The sequence below is a fragment of the Canis aureus genome, chromosome 16, assembly GCF_053574225.1.
Source record: "Canis aureus isolate CA01 chromosome 16, VMU_Caureus_v.1.0, whole genome shotgun sequence".
Classification (NCBI taxonomy): domain Eukaryota; kingdom Metazoa; phylum Chordata; class Mammalia; order Carnivora; family Canidae; genus Canis; species Canis aureus.
The window spans coordinates 47,268,325-47,274,925 of NC_135626.1; the positions used below are offsets into that span (position 1 = coordinate 47,268,325).

The 6,601-nt window shown below is 41.3% G+C and overlaps 1 long non-coding RNA gene across 1 annotated transcript; it reads right to left on the bottom strand.

The window, feature by feature from the left end:
• Positions 1–1,005: 1,005 nt before the first annotated feature.
• LOC144285378 (uncharacterized) lies at positions 1,006–6,329 on the bottom strand. The gene is made up of 3 exons (XR_013353651.1): positions 6,195–6,329; positions 2,436–2,514; positions 1,006–1,228 (listed from the first exon to the last, which is right to left on the bottom strand). It is a non-coding gene; the product is annotated as an uncharacterized LOC144285378 (long non-coding RNA).
• Positions 6,330–6,601: the final 272 nt, after the last annotated feature.

Here is a 6,601-nt window from a genome sequence, read left to right on the forward strand (position 1 = left end):
TATTCAACATTTCATGAATCAGGCAGCACCCCATCTAACAATAGAAAGGAGATCCCCTGATCTGTAAAAAAGGTGGAAAGGAGTCAGAGGGGATCCTCGGGTGGCTCAGCGGTTTAAGGCCTGCCTTCAGCTCAGGGTATGATCCCAGAGTCCTGGGATCGAGTCCTGAATCAGGCTCCCTGCATGGAGCCTGCTTCTCCCTCTGCCTGTGTCTCTGCCTCTCTTTTGGTGTCTCTCATGAATAAATAAAATCTTAAAAAAAAAAAAAAAGGATCAGAAAGAGGAAATTATTAGCAAAGAATGCATTGTCTCAGGCAAGGTCACCTTCCTAAGAGGGATGGGAAGAGCTATCGGGTGGGCTATCTCACAGGTGCTGACCCGTATTCCATGTTGACTATAAAGGTTATATTCCTTGGGGGTCAAAACTGCAATTAGATTAGGTATTAAGGGGCAGCCCCAGAGGCTTAGTGGTTTAGTGTCGCCTGCAGCCCAGGGCCTGATCCTGGAGACCCAGGATTGAGTCCCATGTCGGGCTCCCTGCATGGAGCCTGCTTCTCTCTCTGCCTGCGTCTCTGCCTCTCTCTCTCTCTGTCTCTGTCTCTAATAAATAAATAAAATCTTAAAAAAAAAAGATTAGGTATTAAGCCTTGGTTTGCTGATGTGGGGTTTAGCATAAGTGACTCCATTTTGGTCCTGCTGTTTGTCTCTCTCTCTCTCTCCCTTTTTTTTTTTTTTAAGATTTTATTTATTTATTTGACAGAAAGAGGGCACAAGCAGGGGGAGTGGCAGGCAGAAGGAGAGGGAGAAATAGATTCTCTGCTGAGCAGGGAGCCCAATGTGGGTCTCCATCCCAGGATCCTGGGATCATGACCTGAACTGAAGGCAGATGCTTAACAGACTGAGCCACCCAGGCACCCCCTGCTGTCTCCTTTTTAACAATTCCCCCCTTTTGATCAGACTCTCAGCTTAACCTGAGAGATGGGATCAAAACTTAAGGCATTAGGATCATTCTCAGCTACTGCTCTGTAGTCCTTGGAGATTTTGTCGTTCCTTTATGTATGCTATTTACAGGTCACAATGTTGTTTGCTTACCTTCTGTAATATCCATGGGTCACACTTTGAGATTCACAATTTTTAGGTTGGCCATTCTCTTCACTCCTTTTCTGAAGTTCCAGTCTTGCAGAGATCATTTGTTTGGTGGTTAGCAGCTACACATATACATTTAAAGCTTTGGAGAATACAACACACCGGAGAGATTATTATGATTATTATAAACAGGATGATTCTCAACATTTGAAGTCTACTTTGCAGCCATGGTCCCCAAGATCCAAACCAATTAAAATCAAATAAGTCAAAGAAAGACCTTGCAGAAGTCACCTTCAAAAAAGGGGGGGGGGGTATTTTTACGTAATGTGTACCCTGAACATGGGGCTCAACCTCATAACCTCAAGATCAAGAGTCACATGCCTTTCAAGTAAGCCAACCAGGCACCCCATGAAACCCCAAGTGGTTTGCTCAGTGATCTTATGTAACTGAGTTTTAATTTCCCCAGAAGTTCATGTGGGTACAGCAGGACATGTTGGCCATAGCACAGACACCTCCCTGCTCAGCTAAAACATGCTCAAGGTCTATGATGGTAACAACTCTGATCAGAGTCTAAGGGTTTTTGTTGGGCAGCTATCATCCTAGCAACAGATCGTGCAGTATCTTCAAGAGTGAAGGAGAGACTTCTGATCATATTCTCGCTTATTCCTAAATGAGAGAATATGGCTCTGCCAAAGGAAGCAAATCTTGAGTCACCACTGCCTGCTGGTAATTTCTCTCTAACTCAACAGTGTAAATCCAGGGGCGTCGACTGATGAGATATTTGAGTTTATTTGTGGAAAGTTAAAGGCAGCTAGGTAACCTGTGAGAAATTGCCGAGCTATGCATCAGCTACCTAGGCATTCATAGGCTCAAGGAGAAGGGCAAACACCACAAAGATAACTGGGTAGGGTACAAATCACTTTCACTAAGGTGGCATTATTAATGGATACATTTTCAGAGATTGTTGCATTTGCCTATTCAAGCCAGGGGTCAGTTAGGTTTTCCCTAGCTTGAAAAAACAGCTATTCTTAAGAAGAAAAAAAAAAAAAAAGAGGAAGAAGCTGTTCTAAATATCAGAGGTTACCCTCCCTAGCAATAGCCTGGGAGATACAGGTGATGGTGTTATCTTTCCAGGCCAGTGCCAGCATAAAAGGAAGCCAGAGAAGAAATGGTTTCATGTTTAGTTTACATATGAAGTCTTGGGGAGAAGCCATCTACCTCGATGTCAGCAACTTCTCTTCCAGGTCAATTGGATTTGGATTTGGAGGTCTCCAGTGTTTGTTTGTATAGAAACACATATCAGGCAGAGCCTTCTTCAGATATAAGACAGATACTCAAGATTCAGGTACCTGAACTTTGGCTGCCATCTGTGTAGTGGGGAGGACCTGGTATAGTCCTTTCCAGGGAGATTCAAAGGCAGTCTTTGTTCTTAGTGATTCCAAATCAGAGGGTGGGAGAAAATGGAAAATGTTATTTGATGAGTCACAACCAGATATTTGAGGAAACAAAAAGAATTCAGGATCCAGTGCAATTTACAGGTACGTAACGAAATCACATAGACAATTAAGATTAGAATCTAATATCTACAAAAGTGCAAACATAATTTTTCTTTCTATAACTACCCCCACTTTTTTAAAGATAGTCACAGTGGAGGCGTCTTGGCGGCTCAGATACTTAAGTGGCTGACTCTTGATTTTGGCTCAGGTCATGATCTCAGGATTCTGGGATCAAGCCCCAGGTCAGGCTCCCACTCACATACTCAGCAAGGAGTCTGCTTGAGGATTCTCTCCCTTTCTCTCTTCCCCTTTCTCCACTCAAGCTCACACACTCTCTCTCTCTCTCTAAAATAAATAAATCTTTTAAAAAATGAGTTAAAAAAATAAATATAAAGAAAGACAGTCATAATAAACTAATTTGTTTGGGTTAGACTTGGCCTGCTTATTTATATAAGGGAAAAAAAATAGTGATTGAATACAAAAGCTCTTTTTAACATTGTTGTGCTGAGGGGAGTTTGGAACGGGGGGGGGGGGGGGGGGGGGGAGGAGAAGAAAAGTTTACTTTGCTGGAACCTGTATGTAAGATACCAGGCTGATTTTTCCAAAGGGCTTTGTTGGTCCTGCAATGCCAACCTTAGTTCCTTAAAACTGCCTGGTCATACCTGAGTTTATCTGCACATCTCTCTCAAATATGACTTTTTTTTTTTTTTTTAAGATTTTATGTATTTATTCATGAGAGACACAGAGAGAGAGAGAGAGAGAGGCAGAGACACAGGCAGAGAGAGAAGCAGGCTCCATGCAGGGAGCCTGATGTGGGACTGGATCCCGGGACCCCAGGATCACGCCCTGGGCCAAAGGCAGATGCTCAACCGCTGAGCCACTCAGGCATCCCCAGAAGTCTTTAGTTTACAGTGAAAACTGAGAAGTAAGCAATTATGAACTGTCTTTTACACTAGCATTCTTTGGATTGGCAGACGTACAAATACTTTTTATAATTTCTAGAAATTTGTTATTTTTCAAAAAAAATTTCTCAGCGTGGCATAAAATATGTTTACGAATAGACCTAGATATCTTTAGTTTCTCAACAGAAGGAAGTAAAACATGGATAAACCTAGTAATGAGGGACAAAAAGGCTAGGCAGGGCTAGATAGGGAGCCACGGAGGGAGGCAGGCGCCAAAAATCCCCCAAAATGCTGAGGTGTAAGGAAACCAGAGATAAGGGAGCAAGGCTGACCACCTTGCCCTAGATGTGGGTGGGGAGGGTGTCTTTTTATTACAGGTACTTGTAACCAACAAAAAATCATCAGACTCTAAAAAGGAAGTAAGCCACTATAGATGTTGTCACTAGTCCTTACTAACGGTGATATCAATGGATATGTTAAAAGGGTTTAGGTTCCCTGATTAGGCTTTCAATAAAAGATCAACCCTACAAGCCCTCAGTGGCAACTCTGTGAGGACCCCTCTCACTACTGAGAGCTTTCTCTGTATCTTTACTTAATAAAATTCTATCCTTTTACTCACTCTCCTGTGTCCACAAGATTCATTCGTCGACTCTGAGACAAGAACCAAGCTCTCCTGAATCAGTAATTAATGTTTCAGTATTTTCTCTTATTTGGAAATGATCTAGATATTTAATGAATTTCACTTGGCTCATCATTTAATTTAATCTGGCAAAACTTGAAGGTTTCAGGTTACCAAAAGGATTTGGGGAAATATCTTAAAAGTTCACCTAAAAACTTTTTATCCAAAAATAACTAACTAAATAAATAAAATTTTAAAATTAAATTAAAAAGTGTACAGGGGTGCTTGGGTGGCTCAATTGGCTAAGCATCTGCCTTCTGCTCAGATCCTGGGATGGAGCCCTGAGTCAGGGAGTGGGGAGCCTGCTTCTTCCTCTCCCTTTGCCCCTCACTCCCATATGCAGGCTCTCTCTCTCTCAAATAAATAAAATTTTTTTAAAAATAAATAAAAAGAAGTAACATTCTTAATCCTATTTGATTTACTTGTTCTTAACAATTATATTTTGCTTTTAATGAAAATTTTATCAAACCAATTACTTTTTCTTGCTGACAAATTTTTGTATCAGAGATAACATGAACTTAGTTGATTAATAAACCCAGGTAGGATTAAAGTTGCGTTATAGGGGCACCTGGGTGGCTCAGTGGTTGAGAGTCTGCTTTCTGTCCAGGGCGTGATCTTGGAGTCCCAGGATCGAGTCCCACATCAGGCTCCCTGTGAGGAGCCTGCTTCTCCCTCTGCCTGTGTCTCTTTCTCTCTGTGTCTCTCAGGAATAAATAAATAAAATCGTTTTAAAAAGGTAAAAATAAAGTTGGCTGATATTATTATATATATCTTATATATGATATATACATGCATTATATTCAATGTTGATAACTCTATAAAGAAATACAGTTAATTAAGCCCTCCAAATTTTTTGTTTGTTTGTTTATTCATGAGAGACACAGAGAGAGGCAGAGACACAGGCAGAGGGAGAAGCAGGCTCCATGCAGGGAGCCGGATGGTGGGACTCGATCCCAGGACTCTGGGATCACACCCGAGCCAAAGGCAGAAACTCAACCGCTGAGCCACCCAGGTGTCCCTTAAGCCCTCCAAATTAAATTAGCTTTAATATTGGACATTTTCCCAGATCATGTGAATCTGAAAAACATTTGAGTCAGTTTTTATTACATTTTTGAGAATTTTTGTGAATACTCAATTCCTGTGTGCTTGTTTAAGCCAATTAAATACACCTCTTTTACAAAATAATGTTAGTAATACCATCCAGAGAGAGCAAATACCACATATCCACTATATATATACCCACATAAACATACAGGCAGATGCAGAGATTTTATAGCATCAGTACACTTAAGATTTCCCATTAGGCCAAGTTCTAAAAGACCTATTGCAATCCCTGCCTTCCCCCCACCACCCCGCCCCGCTGAGAATTACCTCCCAGAAGTTTTTACTTGAGTGTTTACATCTCAAAGGCAGAGGGAAGAAGGCAAGTTCTAAGACTTGTAGTCAGATAAATAGGGGAAGTTTAGGGATTGGTGAAAAAAGGAATAGTTTGAACTGCCTCTAGAGCTACATCTTCAGTTTTGCAAAGATATGTAAGATAAGGACGGTTGCTCTCAATTCCTCAAAGAGCTGGGTTGCAATAGAAATGACGTCATAGGTTGATTCACCCATAAATCCTTTTACAACGGCTTCAGAAGACTTATCTTTCCCTCTGGGTTCATAATTTTATTTTAACTTAAGGGAGAGGACCTAAAAAGATTTCTATCAGGCTCTGCAATTCGGCCAATTCCTGACCACAGGACTACATTGTAGTTTTTAGTTGGGAAAACAGTAAATATTTCTGGCAGTATCAAATAACCCCTTGGACTCAAGAGGCAGCCCCAAAGAAGGTGCAGGAGATATTTTATTTTCCCCTTGCTACCAGCCACTACACACAAAGATCTAGAAGAGCTACTCTGCCGAGAATCTCCCCCTTAGCCAGCTTCTCCCAGCTTTCCCAGGATCCCTTCTGTAGCTCTGGTATTTACCAGAGTTTGGCAAGGTTTTTCATTATTTTTAATTTTAGTTTAGCTCTTTAACATAGCAGCTTACCAGAAAATCCTTCAGAGTCCCAGCAACTTTAGGAGGGGCCCGTAGGGGGGACCTTCTTCGAGGGAAGGTCATTATTGTGGCTGACTTTTGTTTACAGTCACATAAAGGCAATTCAGCCAGGATTCCTGGAATGAGTTCTCAGATAAAGGAGCAGAGATGGGAGCAGTGGGAGTTGCATCAATCTTACTGCTTCTTGTTTTTAGGTCCTTCTTATGCCTTTAATTTCTCATTAGTCTTTTGTAACAAATCTTTCTTTTTTTAAAGTTTATTTATTTTTAAGTAACTTCTACACCCAACGTGGGTCTCAAATTCACCACCCCGAAATCAAAAGTCCCTTGCTCCTCTGAGCCAGCCAAGCACCCCTGCAACAAATCTTTTCATGAAGGTATTTTGGAACTTTGAAACTT